At 47.1% G+C, this 11964-nt stretch overlaps 1 long non-coding RNA gene across 1 annotated transcript in view; it reads right to left on the bottom strand.

The window, feature by feature from the left end:
• LOC137647252 (uncharacterized) overlaps positions 1-11964 on the bottom strand; it is a 188585-nt gene that overhangs the window by 71856 nt on the left and 104765 nt on the right. The window lies entirely within an intron of this gene.

An 11964-nucleotide genomic window follows, 5' to 3' on the forward strand; every position in this document is an offset into this window, starting at 1 on the left:
TCCCATTGAAAGGTTGAAAGACAACCTGGTCTTGTTGAGACCCATTGTCCACAGACAAAAAGGAGGGAAGACGCAGGCGTCGAAATTGTCCCACCATCACCGGAATGCATCTTGCCAGAGTCTCGGGGGCTGAGACTGGGGGGAAGAACAGCGGAAGCTTGAGGTTCCAAGCTGTCGCGATCAGGTCCCCCAGACCAGGACTTGCTGGTTACTCAAGGTCAAAGACCCCCAGGTACACTCTCTCTACGAGGCTCTGCTCGGATAGTCGGAGAGAACATTCCTCTGCCTGGAATGAGAGAGCCGATGGTGGTATTGAGAGAATCTCAATCATCCCGGTATCTCTACTGCAAGATGTGAAGGTGTGAAAATGCGTCCCCTGCTGGTTAGAACACGCCAGAATCATGAAGTCGACGTGCACGGGGTGACTCGGTAGGACCTGTAGGATCTGTAGAGGGGCCAGACTACGGCCCCTAAGCCTGCCTGAATGATGGAGAGGTGTCCTTCAGGTCTTGACCATAGGCCTGGACCGGAAAACGTTCCAAGGTAGGCCTGAAAGCTCTGCTTGACTGAGAACAGGTACTGCGACTCTCCTCAGTCTTGCCACAGTCAACTGAAAGGAAGGCTCGGAGGATTTGGCAACAGAATCTGGCGTCCCCAGAACCGACGTTGCTTAACCTCGCTTGACGGACGAGAAGCGGGGTTTCCAACGTGGTAAGGCCGTTGACTCAATATCATGGCCAGATACTCCAGATGTTGAGGCAGAAGAAGAGAAGGCTCCAAGCAAGATAACATGAGCCCACACTAATGGTAAGCATCTGGAAGCTTGTCCCGGCGCTGAAGAAGGTCGAACCCGAGCCTACCGGAGTTGACCAGCCCTCCAAAAAGTAGAGGAGGCGGAAGCCTGCACCTGAGCGGCCATGAGGAAAGCAGGGAGAGTTCTCTGGGGAAAAAAACCTGCTATGCCACGGCGGGATAGCCACACTGCATCATAAGCAGGAATACTTGCAGTCTAGGCTGAATTCGACGAGCTCACTGGAAGATGGATGGAATGGAAACTGAAAGTACCCGTCCTTCCGATCCAGGGTTTAAGGAGTCCTGTCGCCTCGTTACCAGTCTGATCGATTCTGCTGTTCTACGCTGGCCGAAGTTTGTTCGACAAACTTGATCAGGACTGAGAGGCCGACTACGGAACTCCCCTCTCAGATCCTTCCTTACAAGAAAGGATCAACTGAAGAGGCCGGGGTTGAAGCCGTCGATGATCCTATGGAGGACCTTCGCCTAAGGTATGGATCATTCTGCCCAACCGGGCAACTCTTGCCGACGCTATGGCATAGAGGTTCAGAGACACTGAATTCGCTGACAGAGACGGCAGGCACGATATCCTTGGCTGATCACAGAGATTGTGCGGGAATGGGCATCGGGAAGCTGTCATCCGGATGAGTAACCTTGAACATCCTCCCAGCGAGAAACCTGCAATCCTAGAGTTCGTGAACTCTGCCGCTCCTTTTAGGACTATGCCCCCCCGGGGGAGCCTCCCGTGCCATCTGTTCCTGATAGGAGGATACTGCAATTGGACACCTTGTCCCAGTTGTCGTAGCCGATAACTTAGGCCGACGTGGTTGAAAGAAAAGGGCGCTGGAGCCCTGCAGAGTCTGGAAGAAAGCACCTGGGAGGAGTGAAAACGGAAGTCGATTTTCTCCGCACAGCCGCTGTCTAAGTCTCTGTCCTTGGGCACAAACAAACTCTTCTCAAGGATGGAAGGGTGTCTGAGGTCGTCGACCTCCACAGATGAGACACCTGAAGGAAGCCCTCAGTCAGCGTGTCCAGATGGTACAACATCGAGCTTGTCCGCAAGTTAGATACTCAACGACGAAAGGCCAAGGTGCCTGAGCTTGAGAGGAGGAAAGTACCCATGATCTTCCTGTAGCTTCCTTGAACCAAACCTCGGGCCGTAACCGAGGAGGGAAAGGACCTGGTAAGCCCTCAGAGGAAGGGGTAAGCAGTCACCCCTTGGCCGATGGCGAAATCTCGAACGGAAAGCCCCCCGCCAAAAATCCTTCCAGGGAATGACGGGGAAGGGCTAACCCAGGTTCTGGAAAGAGGAGTGTTGCCCAGACCTCCCTGAAGTTTCTTCCTATTCTTACAAGTGCCATGCTCTGCGTTTACGGGGTGAGGCCGTGTTTTGGAAATACACTCCAGAAGAACTCGCCAGGCTGGCCATGCTGCGAAAACCCCAAAGGGAATAGTGGTCGCAATCGCCCTGGAGCTCGCGCGATGGTAATTCAAAAATTTGCGCGTGGGCGAACGTGGAAGCGCCCATGCCCGGTCACGCAAACGAAGTTGAGCGAAGGAGCGCAGAAGGAGGGCGAGCATGGTAGGAAGGACGAGAGCTGGTGGTCGGCGCGCGATAACCCATAGACGAGCAATGGATACTGCAAGAATTAAGCCGACGTTCGTGCGAAGAAACACTGTAGGTTCGAGCGACGGAACACCGTCGGTTCGCGCGACGGAACACCGTCGGTTCGCGCGACGGAACACCGTCGGTTCGCGCGACGGAACACCGTCGGTTCGCGCGACGGAACACCGTCGGTTCGCGCGACGGAACACCATCCGTCCGCGCGATGGAATACCGTTGGTTCACGCGCGGGCGAACATTGGAGAGCATGTGCGTGGACTCGCATGAGCGTAGACGTGCAGGCACGTGGGCGCGTGGGCGCGCAGGCGAATGATCGCACGGGAGCGCAGGCAAGCGGTCGTGCGGGGGCGCAGGTAAACGGTCGCGCGGGCGCGCAGGCGAACGGTTGCGCGGGCGAACAGTCGCGCGGGCGCGCAGGCGAACAGTCGCGCGGGCGCGCAGGCGAACAGTCGCGCGGGCGCGCAGGCGAGCGGTCGCGAGGGAGGGCAGGTGAATGAGCGCGAGTCCGAGGCGGCGAAAGCAAGCGTTAGCGCGATGGCGAGGAAACGCGCTGCCGCATGGGCGAGGAAGACCGCTGGCGATATGGATCAACAGGCGATCGGTGGTGAGCTGGTGAGCGCTAACGCGCAGGTTGGCGATGGCGCGTTGTGGCATGTCGACGCGTTGGCGAGAGATGGCGAGCAGCATGCGCAGGTGAGCCATCGCGCGATGGGGAGCAGCATGCGCAGGTGAGCCATCGCGCGATGGGGAGCAGCATGCGCAGTTGGGCGATCGCGCGATGGGGAGCAGCATCCGCAGGAGGGCGATCGCGCCATGGCGAGCAGCATCCGCAGGTGGGCGATCGCGCGATGGCGAGCAGCATCCGCAGGTGGGCGATCGCGCGATGGCGAGCAGCATCTGCAGGTGGGCGATCGCGCGATGGCGAGCAGCATCCGCAGGTGGGCAATGGTGAGCAGCATGCGCAGGTGGGCGATGGTGAGCAGCATGCGCAGGTGGGCGATGGCGAGCTAGTAGCTGGCGAACCATGTTCCTTCAGAAGTGTTGGAGAACGTTGGCGTGCTGGCTGTAACACACGCGGGCAATCCGGAGATCGCCGAGAGACAGGTGATCGCTGACGTGTAGAACGCTGTTGAATAGGCGATACTAAAATCGCCTGTGCGCGCTGGCGAGCAGGTGAACGCTGGCGAGCAGGTGATCACTGGCGAGCTGATGATCGCTGACGAGCAGAAAGCAACGCGTGGAAGCCTGCGCATAGAAGAAGAGTCCTTGACCCAGACCTGAACCGAAGTTCTAGATCGCGAGGGCGAACGTGGGCGCAAAGGGCGCGTAACAGGAACCAACAGGAACAGCAGGGATGATCATCATGAGAGCACTGACGAACAGGAGAGCGCTGGCGAAAGGAGAGCGCTAGTGATCAGGAAGCGCTGATGAGCAGGAGAGCGCATGTGCGCTAATACTGAGCAGGAGCAGGAGAGAACACAGCAGAAGGTCGCGCAGGGGAACCCTGACACGCAAGGGAAGAACCCCCGTGGGAGGCAACCCTTTGCCCCGAAGGGAACATTGTCCGTCGGGAGACAGATGTCCATCGTAAGACCGTAGCCTGTCCGCCGGGAGACTCATGTCCGTTGGAAGACCGTTGTCCGTCGGGAAGACCGTTGCCCGTCGGAAGACGAGATCAGACTGCTGTCCATCTGCACCAAGGCGGAAGATCAAGAAAAAGGAGTTGTAGGCTGCAAACGGAGATTCAAAAAGGCGCCTCTTACCACCCTTATAGGGAGATGAGAGGCCCTTACGACGAGGCGGACGGTGGGCCTTACGGCGAGGGAGGCCAACAGCAACAGCAGCAGAAGAATCCTCCGAAGAGGAGTCTCTATGAGTGTACTCTCTCGCGAACGAAAGAGAAACACTTCATAGAAGAGACTGGTCAGCCAGTGACCTAAAAGGAGCAATCCTCCGAAGAGGGGCTCCTGCAGTTGCCCAGCCCCTTGAGCGAAACTGCAGGTGTGACCGCTCAGCACCAAGAGCATAGTCGCACGAAAAAAAAAGGCAAGAGAAGAACAAGCCTGGACAGGAAAAACTTCTCGGAAGGAAAGTTACCCGCCCAAGGAGGCAAGCCTCCTGAGAGTTCTAAAATGAACTGGAGAGCTGTCCGTCGTCACGGGAGTACTTCCAGTAGAAGGAGACACGCCCCTGACGAAAATACAAGGGGGGAGGCAGCAACAGCCGAATCCCCAGGCCTCAACAAGACAGCTCACACCGTTGCCATATTACAGAAACGAACTAGATCGGAAACTGTAAAAAAATAAAACAAAAATCATTAGTACACATTCATTCCCCCGGGAAGGCTCCGAAGAGGAATCCCGAGGGAAAGGAAACAAGAATTACACAACAGGCACGTGCCCTCACAACCACTTACACTCACAGAAGGAGGGCTGTAACCAAAACAGAATCATAACAATTATAATTATGAAACTATGTAATTATGTAATTTAAAAATGAATGAACACTAAAGAAAGAACGAAAACCCCGAAAGGAATCGTTCTACAAGCTGAATAAAAAAAAACAACTACAATTAGATTCATAAATTAATTGAGACAAACGTACGGCGTAGCAACCCCTCCACACGGAAAGGAAGCTACAAGGGCGTAATAACAGGTAGTAAAAGGGTGAACGACCTCAAGAGAGAGAGAGAGAGAAAGACCTAAGTCAAACTCGATTGCCACCTGTAAAATTACGCCGTGGCGGCCTAACTTCCGAGGACACCAGGTAGATATCGTACACTACACACGCAAATCTGAAAAGGAAACTTACTGGTTTCTATACTCAAATATATATACAAACATGAAAGCATGTTTACATATATATTGAGTAAAAGAAAAGTAAGCGATTAAGTAAAGACAAAACAAACAATGGCTGCCAAGAGAGGACCAAGACAGAGACGTCTGTCACAGTCCAAGCCAAAAGTGAAAGTGAGCATTCATTTGTGTGTGAGGGGGGGGAGTAGCTAGCTACCACTCCCCTAACCCCCTGCTAACTAGCGCGGGGGTAATACACCCTCGTTAAATTCTAATGGCCCGCCATTTCAGCTGCGCTAAAAGGTAAACCCAATGTAAATAGCGTGGTTTGTATTTCGGTTACGGAACAAATGTTATTTCTGTGACAGGGAAAGACCTATTAGAGTCAAGAACATTTCCTTGACTTCTAAGATATTGATGTTGTCGGAGTGCCACTGTCCACAACCCCTGGACCTATTCGTATTGGGAATAGCCTCCTTAAACGCTTGGGGAGTCATCTAAATGGACCACCAATGTTGTCGCTGGGAATCGTAAAGGTATTGAATTTGCTAGGTTTTTGACCTTCGTCCATTGTGTAAGTTTTTTCCCTAGTGTAGGTGAAACCAGAGAAATTTTAACTCGATAGTTCTTGTTCTCTTGGACTGCCAAACTCAATTGATATCTTCTAGATTGACTCTCAGTAATGTGTCTGTTACTGAGGGAAACTGGAGTAAACCTAGGACCCTTTCTTGGTTTCTCCGGGTCGTTAGTTTGTCTTACTATCTCCATCCTCTTCTGTGGTGGAATCGACCGCTTGTGTGTGGTCAGGATCCATTAAAGACCTAACCACTGGAAGCACGTTGCTAGAGAGAGACGGGACTTTTTGGAATTTATTTGTAAATCTAAGCATTCCAGAAATTTTATTACTTTGCCCGACACCTTGTGGCATTCCTTGACGCTGTTGGCCCAGATAAACCAACCGTCTAGGTAGGCCACTAACTGTATTCCTTGAGTCCTCATCTCTTGGACTACTGTCTCCTCCAACTTAATGAATAACTTGGTCATTATGTTGAGTCCGAATGGTATCACCTTGAGGGTGTAAGCCTAGGAAAGGACGAAAAAGCCTTGCTTTCGGAACATGAAAATAAACGCCTGTAAGATCTATAGAGGTGGTGACGGCCCCACGGGGACAAAAGGTCCTCACCTGTGAGACGGTCAGCATATGGAACTAGTCGCAATGAATATATGTATTCAAAAAGGACAGATCTAGGTTACTCTTCGTTTGTCCGAGTTTTGCTTAGGCACTCTGAACAAACGTGCTTGAAATTTTTAAGCATATTACCTCTTTTATTGCTTTCTTCAGAAGATCTCCTGTGTAAAGTGTTAAGTCTGCCATAGGAATCTGATAAAAACTGGTTGGTGGAGGGGGCTGATTTCAACCATCTCCACCTCAGATCTTTCATTGCGACGTTGTATGCCAATTGCTGAACGCCCAACGGCTCCGAAAGAGGTACAGCCTTCCTCCTACCTGGGGAGTCCTCTATGCAGGAAGGCTCCCCTAGCTCTACTACCTCTCGCATGCATATTATATCCGTGAAACACTCCCTGTGTTTCGAAGGAAGGATGATACGCCAGAGACGCAATAAATGGAGTAGTGGCGGTTGACTTACCCACACATATTGATTTTGTGGCTGGGATCTTGAGGTGGAAGGCTGGCTCACCTGGGATACTGGCATTGCCTGTAGCACATCCTGAGCCTGTGGCCTTTGGAAGGACTGAAACTTCCTTGGTCATCTCCTGCCTCATGATTGCGGTCCAGTGGGCTCGAATTTTCTTTTTGGAATTAGACCCCACCGGACTCTGAGGCTTTGGTTGACTCCAGTTGCTTCTCCGAGGGCGCTATTTACCATGTCCTCCGGGAAGAAGTCCACTCCCCAGATTGAGGCCTTTAGTAACCTATTAGGCTCATGCCTAAAGGAGTCCTTAAGTAAGACGAGCTTCCGGCAAGGGCGACGGACCCCTGCAAAGTCATATGTATCACACTGTAGTGCGTGAGGCAAAGACTTTGTCAGGATCTTAAAAAGTGGCTCCTCTCGTAGACTAACAAAGTCATCTCCGTCATCGTGGCTGAGTTGATAGATCTACCCAGCCTGGTTCTTGCACCGTATTCTATCTTAACCAAAAAGTCTGGAAGTCCGGGGAGGCGTTCACTAAACTGTGTGGTGGCACAGTCCTAGTACAGTACAATGACCCTGCCGTGAAAGTAGCTGGTGCATCAATCCAACATTCTTGGCCTCCTGGGAACAACAGGGCAGTTAGTTCCGTAGTTGCGGCGTGGGCTTGCCTTCCATATCCACCTGTAAAGTAAGGCCTACAACCTTGGTGGTATATGGTGTCGGGGTTTGCCCGTCCACCTCGAACATGGTGTATGTATTCTTATGAGGGGTTAACTTGGTATTGACACAGTCCCACTCATTTAAAGTCCGGACCCAGTCGGACCGACGCTCTCATATCAAGGGAAGATGAATTGTAAACATGGTGGATACCATTCAAAATCTTCTACCGGACGGGGACCACCTCCAGCTATTGTCAACATGCCCTCTGAGAACAGGGCATGAAGAGCCAATCGCCACGGGCTGATCTAAACGATCACCGGGAGCTTTGACACGTCCGGAACCACAAACTACCGTTGTTGTGGTAGTCCGGACCGCAAGGATTATCTATCATATTTTCCTGATTTTGCAGTTCCTGGCCCAAACCGTCCATAGATAGCAGACGATTGGCAATTGAACCAAATTGGGACTGGATTACACTACGCTACCTCTCCATGAGCTGGCTCGAGAAGGCCACCGGACCGAAATCAAGTTCCGGCGTCTGCCCCTTTGAGCTTCTTGCTCTTGACCCCTGATGTGGAGGATTAGACCCTGCTGAGTCCGTCAGTAGCATAGAAATCGATGAAGGTCTGGTTGGGAGTCGTTTGGGTAGCCTAAAAGGCTTTCCATCTTCGGGTAGAGCCGACCTCATACGTTGTACCTTAGAGGCCACTGAGAATGGCACCCGGCATGAGATCGGCAGACCTCAACCCCACACGACTGCTGCAGCACAGCAGTGCATGTTGTCTCCTGACAGCGTACCACCTGTAAGTCAATTTGATACATGGGTATCATACTTGATTTCGCCGGAAAAACCGGTGACAAATATAGTTAAGTTAAATCCACTGTCGATAGCTCAGCGGAGTCGTAGTCTTTCTTACCGTTTTACAATAGAACCCTAATATTCTGTTTTCCTTCTTCCACCATCTCCTGTCATCAAAAGTATTGCCACACAAAGGTTTGAAACCGGTAGAAATGGCGGCTGGATTAATCTTGGACCAGTCCGCCCTCTCCAGAGAGAAAAATTCCACTATGAAACTTCTCTCAACCTTCCATATCCCTACCGGAGTAGGATGTACTTATAGATGAATAAAGGTTGGGACAAGGAGATACAGTACAAGGAAACCAGAATTAGAGACACCAATACTGTTGCCGGAATACTTGGTTGGAAGTATGAATTCCCACTGATGTGAATCCAGCCTGTAACAATATAAATTCAAGAACTACAAATCTCCGTCTGTAACTCTCTTCGGAAAAATCATACAGCAAATATCCTGTAATATAAGAAATCAACCTACGGGATCAGAATAGAGTAAAAAGTTTTATCTGAATCCGATCCAAGAAACATACTAACTATCTCATGGATACGATTTCAAGTCATCCCGGCCCTCACGGGGCAGAAGAATATCGAAGATGGGATTCCGGGAATAGAGGGATACGCGGTACGTAGAAAGGTTCACACTCAGTCCGGCTCGACTGGTGGCCATTCATGACCAAAGACAATATACGAAAGATGGGAAGCTCCAGCCACAGCCGCATACAAATTAGTACCTGGCATGATATGAAGATGGCGGTAGCATTGCACCTCCCTACATCGTCTGTTTGTTTACAAAGTGGGGCATTCAATTTCAATCATGAGTGGGCATAGCCATCATCACCCATGTGTGTGGTTTGCAATAGGACGAAAAATTATTTTCCCCATCTGATTTTTCATGCTTTTCCTCAGAATAAAGAAAGGTAATAAAATCATTACATCTGTTACAAAGTACATGATGACTTTTAGATAAAATGAAGAAATAAAATAGACCAAAGTGGAAAGAAAATATATCTATATGTGATTTTTGACTAGAAAAAAAATATGGTATTTTTTAATTATGGACATTAATTGCTCCCAACATAAAATATAGGTTTTTTGTTGTATTATGATGTAATTTGAACGATTTTGAGGTTTAATTCCATCGCAAATGAATACTTATCCTTCCACCACCCCTCCCCCTATAGATAACAATCTGGGGGTACCTCCTTGGGAAGCAGGGTTTTGGGTGGGGGAGACAAAGTAGGTAAAAACAGGGCAAAATGGAGGAAAAAAAACCTAAATATAACACTCAAACATATAAAAAGGGACCGGTAAACAGGTATATACTGAATTCGAAATACATAAAAACACTGGAAATAGGAAAACCCGAGCCAAGAATTTTACATGAGAAAATGGTATACAAATGCACTATATGACCAGTTATTGCACGTCACATTGTAGTTGTGCACTAACCTAACCTAACGTTTTTCTTAGATTTGTATAAGAACTAGGTTACCTTATTAATGTCCATAACTAAAATAATACCAAAAATATTCTTGCCATTTGAAACCCCAACAACCAACCTAACCTTCCAGGTAGTGTACATCAGTAGCCTAATCATGTCAACAGTAAACCTATCCGTATCAGCAGTACCATAACCATGCCAACAGTTACCTAACCACATCGACAGTAATTTGCAATAGAAATGAAGCTATCTTGCAAAACATATCAAAATCAACTAGAAAGGCAATATTTTCTTGTCATTTAGAGGCGTCAATTGTATTTCAAATAAATACCTTAAAGTTATATTTGCATATCTTGAAAATCTCTAGAAATATGAAATAAACATGCCAATTCCTATCACTGTCGTACAATTCCTGAATATTGGGTCTCCATGCGTTTTCCAGATAGGCTACTCACAGCAACATTGATATACTGTATATACACTGTAGATACGTTATAATCTCAGCAGCTTACCCTTGGGTTGTAGTTATAAATATTTACCTTAATTTTTCATTAATAAGCAACTATTAAGCAAACCAAAGTTGTTTCATCAGGAAGGATGGATCTTGTGGGAGCATTCATATGGATTGATTGATTGATTGATTTCAAGTTTCCAGGCATCCTGACATGCATTCATATGGAAGAGCATAAGTATGTTATTTAAGTTAGTGTGTTTTACTTTAATTTCAAGTTCACTAACCTTTTAATGTATGATTGAATTTTCCTATATGTATGGATAAAAGCATTCAAAATAAAAATTAAAAAAATACATGCAAACCAGCATAACTAAAGTCAAACCATTCGGTTGTGGCCGCTGAAAAGAGCTCTTTGGCAGAAGGTATCGTGTCTGAGCGTAAATACTTAGTTCATTGTTCCTTGAAGGAAGTTCTTTTTAGAGACAAGTCGAAAACCTTCGAAAACAACAATAAAGACAGATTAAGAGGTTAACAGTAATACAGGGACAAATATCCTATTTTCCCTCACCCTTTCTTTACAACTGTACTTGCTGGCTCAAGATCACCTAAATAACATAAAAATGTTCTATACATACACACACACACACACACACACACACACACACACACACACACACACATATATATATATATATATATATATATATATATATATATATATATATATATATATATATATATATATATATATATACATATATATATATATATATATATATATATATATATATATATATATATATATATATAATTTATATATATATATATATATATATATATATATATATATATATATAAATTTTATATATATATATATGTATATATATATATAAATTATATATATATATATATTGTGGAGAATTTTTATGTGAATGGTTGAGTGGGAACTTAGTCCAGGAAAGTCTCCCTACGGCAATTACCCAAAGCTCAACAGGGGAGGATAATGAGCACTTACTCTCGGGACACAAACGCCCTGCTAATACTTTACTGCCATAGTTCACTGACCGTCACTCTTAAATACAAAAGGAGGCAATTTTACTGTCCAGAGGCCGGAGAACTCCACACAATTTTGAAATAATTTATGGCCTACTCTAGCTTTGTCAGGGCTAGAGTCATCTCACTCTAAGGCTCTGTTTCGATTCCGTCCCAGTGACCCCAGTGAGATGCTGTACAGGTAACTTACGTTAATGCAACTAGAGACAATAAAAAAAAGGGGGGAACAGTGGAGTATAAAAGTATAAAGTAAAGTTAAATGGGGATCTTCACCTTCAAAGCACTAAGTTAAAGAGCGTACACTCGCTGATACCAACTCACCTGTTTAGAGTAGGTTACTCTCAACACCTTGGGTACTTCTGACCCGTCAAATAGTATAAATTAGCTAAATTCATATAGTGTGGTTAAAGATACCAAAATGTGTAATCTATTCCAAATGATTTATTACAGAAAAGGGAATGGAAATAACTCGATGATTTTAACACAACAAATTAAAAATTGGAAAAAAAATATCAGTAACTCAAATATAAGTTTTACATGTGATAAAATGAATAAGTGAATTTACAACAAAAACTTGAAAACGTTGAACGGAATTAACACGTGGATTAAACCTCAAACAGAATAAATAAGTCAA

The sequence above is a fragment of the Palaemon carinicauda genome, chromosome 9, assembly GCF_036898095.1.
Source record: "Palaemon carinicauda isolate YSFRI2023 chromosome 9, ASM3689809v2, whole genome shotgun sequence".
Taxonomy (NCBI): domain Eukaryota; kingdom Metazoa; phylum Arthropoda; class Malacostraca; order Decapoda; family Palaemonidae; genus Palaemon; species Palaemon carinicauda.